Consider the following 4,295-nt stretch of genomic DNA (forward strand, 5'->3'; position numbering starts at 1 on the left):
ACTTCCCAGGCTGAACAATTTGTGTATTTGGGGTAAACATATTTCAGAAATGAATGCACTCAGCCATCTGAGTTTATATTCACAAATAAAATTATGGTTAAATATAGAAACAATTGGCTTCCCTCTACGCTGAAGACACTGGTAATGAATTTTCTAAGGTTGAGCACCATAGTTCTCTACTCCAGGGATGTTCAAGATTTATGGTTTATAGATTCCTGTGTTCTTTATGATGGAAATGGAGCACTGGATGAATGATGGCTGGTTTATTGGGAGCCAAGCTCTGAGAAACATTATATGTGAGTGCAGAAGTCACTTTGGCTGTAATTCCAAGTGTCGTAGGCCACCCGGAATGGACCACGTGCAAAATTTTCATCACTAACTTCCTTCAATTAACTCTGCCTTATCTCAGCAGGTGAACATGTCTTACTGCCACTCAGTGTCAGAAGGCTATTAACCCACTGACAGAACACCAGAAAGAAATGTTCTGAGACAAAGCAAACACGCCCAGGAAAAATTACTTGGTAATTTTCTCTTCGTCATTTATTTCCCAGCCATCAAACCTGCCTCCAATTTTAGTCTGGCCATTTTCCTTTTTCACAAAGTTGCCATTTCTTCAGCCCCGTAAACATAGGAAGTTCGTGAATTAATCTAAGCTGTACTTGGACAAAGACAGGGACACAGGTGCATCCTGGGCTTCTATTGCATTCTGGAAATGTGTCAGGATTCCTTTCCGTACCCAGGGGGCAGCCAGGGGCCACAGAGGGCAATGAGCATCTTGTGAGTCATCTTGGCGTTTTCCATGCTGTGCAGTTGCGGGACAGCGACCAGTGGGAGAAAACGGCCACGGAGGCAATCGAGAGAGAATCAAATCTGCGAGTCAGGGCTCCCGATACAGCCCACTGGCTGTTGCCCTCCCTCACCCAGAGAGAAACATCTTTGAAAGGCGTAACAGGGTGCCCAGAAGCGCTACTTATGCAAATCCCCCCACAATTCACCCCGCCTGCCTTTTCCATTCTGACTCTTGCTGAGAAGGGTACAGCATTTCCACACACAGTCTGGTTCCTCTCCTTCAAATCCGTTTTTCCAGATAATTTAACAGGGAGCTGTGGTCCATCTGTCCAGGAGAGCCCTCACTGATCTTCACTTTGAGTTGAATCACCTGACCTGCCAAGGGGGACCCCTTAGGGACCTCTCATCCCTCCACCATCTCTCACTGGAAGGGGCATCACGGATGAGGCACTGGAGGCTCAGAGAGGTTGAGCTGCTTTCCCAGACTCACACAGCCTCTGGAATCCCCACCCTTTCCTGCTGTCTGGGATCTTCTGGGCTGGAGTGGTGGAGCTCTAGGGAATGGGGAACCTGGATGAGAGCAGTCCTCTGGCACGCTGGGCCAGAGGAGCACCCCATAAAGAAGGCAGCCTGCTTGTCCAGGAGAGGCTCTTCCTCACTGAGGCTCCCTTTAAGCTCAAGTGTCATCTTTTGGCCTGCTGTCCCTCAACTCCAAGGTTGGGCTAAACATCTCTCTTTGATTCTACACTTGGTTAGGTTCCTGCTCTACCATATTGAATTTGTCTGTCTCCTCCAGTGGAGTAATACTAATGACTACTTTTACTGAGCACTTAATGTGTGGTAGGTACTCTTCCAAGTGCCCTGAGATACTGCCTCCTTTAATTGTCATAGCACCCTCCAATGCGGCTATTATTATTACCCTCATCTGACACATGTGGAAACTGGGCACACGCAGGGCATGAATCTTGCCCGAGATCACACAGCTAGAAAGCGACAGAGCTCTATCTATCTACCTCCCGGGGCAGGTCTTTCATCATAGCAGATACTCAGCGGCTGTTAGTGTTTTGGCCTTTTTTCACAAGGTCAGGCAAGGTCAGCCACTCAGAAAGCACAGAGGACCAGTTGAGACTAATTTTGCTATTTTGAGATGAGTGCAACCACTCAATCCGGCACCAGACTCCTGTTACTCCTTCTCATTTAGTCCTGCGTGTACCAAGCATCACACAGGGGCAATATACCATGACTTGTATTATGAGGGAGGTATTTTTGTTTAAGGAGCCCAGGTGGCACAGTGGTTAAAGCGCTCGGCTGCCAACTGAAATGTCGGTGGTTCGAACCTACCAGCCGCTCCACAGGAGAAAGATGTGGCAGTCTGCTCCTGGAAAGATTACAGCCTTGGAAATGCTATGCACAGTTCTACTCTGTCCTACAGGGTCATTATGAGTCAGAATCAACAGCAATGGGTTTGATTTTTGGTTTGGCTTATTGTTTGGTTTAAAGAAGACTTCAGGGGATATTTTTAGTTTAAGAACTAACATTTAAAGATCATCAGGGCAATAGTTTCAGGGGTTCATCCAGCCTCAATGGCTCCAGAAAGTCTGGATTCCATGAGAATTTGAAATTTTGTTCCACATCCCCCACCCCTCCTTTGATCAAGATGCTTCTATAGAATGTTTGATCAAAACACTCAGCAAAAAACAACTGAAACCAGGACATTTTTTTACAGTGTTAATTGCATTCTGCACCATAAGGTTCCCCCGTGTCTTTCACTGTTGTACTGTGGGGGGGGTTTATGCTACAATGTTTTAGAGTGAGGGTAGATTAAAGATACTTCACAATTACTCAACAAAACACAGCCAAGCATTTTGTCCCTATTTTCTTCTCTAATTTATATCCACCTGCCAAAGTAGAATATGCCTTTGTTCTTCCCAGCAATGACCAAACTAGTGCCACCCCAATTAGTGAAATCCCTTATATCAAGCTGGCTGCATTACCGCGAAACAAGCTGAAATATTCTCAAAGGGAGTTCCGGTTTCAGTGGAATGTGGTTACCACCTCTATTGCAGCCTCATCTGACTTTCTACCAAAATGCTTGAGAAGATACACAAAAAAGATGGAAATTAATACTGTTACCAAATGCCTGGATTAATTAGCCAGAAACCAATCACGAGGCTCACAGAACTGGACAGAAAAATTCAATGGGGGGTTTCACTCATACTTGCTTACCTGGAAGCTGAGAGGAAGCCCCCTCCACTCTCTTGTACAGTGGGTCTTTCGTTTTAGATTTGAGAGGTCCATGCCAATCTCATCACTGGGCAGCTGTCTTTCTAAATCTGCGTTTCCAGATCTTTTCAATTACAGTCTCCACAGGTAGGGCACAAGTAGCTTCAAAACTTTTCCTGGTGATTGCTATGCTCAACCCTGTTAGGGCCACTGGTCTCGGAATAGATGCTGTTTTAGACGACGCCTTTCCCTCCATTAGTGTGGCATCCATCTGTAGACTCCCACACACAGAAACAACACGGCCAAGAGTAGGGGATGGGGAACAGAGTGGTAAATGCATGTTGGGAGATAAATCCTCCACAGGTAAGGAAGAAATGGAAGGGTTCTGGCAGCAGATCACATCGGAAATTTCAGATTGTTATAGAGAGATGAGAAGATCCATACAAGAGAAAGTTTTGCTGTGGTGGGTGCAGGAATAGCAATGGGCGCATCGACCTGCGTTTAGTGAGAAGGGAATGTGACCAGCCCCAGAGCAGACAGAAAGCGGGGCCAAGGGCAATCCAAGCTCAGCTTCTACAGGCAAACATTAGGTCAGGCTCTAACACCCAGAAGAAAGTTTCAGAATACCATTTGGGGTTTTTTTTTGTTGGTGTGTGCCATCGGGCGGATTCATAGTGACCCTGTATGACAGGGTAGAACTGCCCCATAGGATTTCCTAGGTTGTAATCTTTACAGGAGAAGATCGCCAGGTCTTTTCTCCAGCAGAGAGTCTGGTGGGTTCAAACTGCTGACCTTTTGGTTAGCAGCTGAGCGCTTAACCATTGCACCACCAAGGTTCTTTTTGGGGTCTTCAACAGGGTGCAGAAAGATGTGGCCTCTGACAAACAAGAGCAGAAACCATAAGGAGAAGCTATGCTAAAAAGAAAATAGGATGGGATGAAAAGGGATATGAAGATGAAAGTAAGTCAATATTGCAAAGAAACTAAAGATGCACGGGCAGAATGAAAGTCCACACTGGAGACAGTAAAACCAAATTCTGGACACACTTAGGAAGCTTTACCAGCATGCAGAGGAGACGAAAAAAATAAAATAAAAATGATGAGAGAGAAAAGGATAAATGGAAAGGAGAGCAAATGGGGCTCCCACCTAAAATTTTTAATTATTCTTGAGGAAGAAACCATAAGAACTAAAGCAATAATCAAAATCATCATCAAAGGAAATTTTCTTGAGTTAAACACTGAGTTAAGTAGCTAGACAGGATGTTCCAGCAGAGGGAGATTAAA

Source organism: Trichechus manatus, unplaced genomic scaffold (genome assembly GCF_000243295.1).
Source record: "Trichechus manatus latirostris isolate Lorelei unplaced genomic scaffold, TriManLat1.0 scaffold00062, whole genome shotgun sequence".
NCBI lineage: Eukaryota > Metazoa > Chordata > Mammalia > Sirenia > Trichechidae > Trichechus > Trichechus manatus.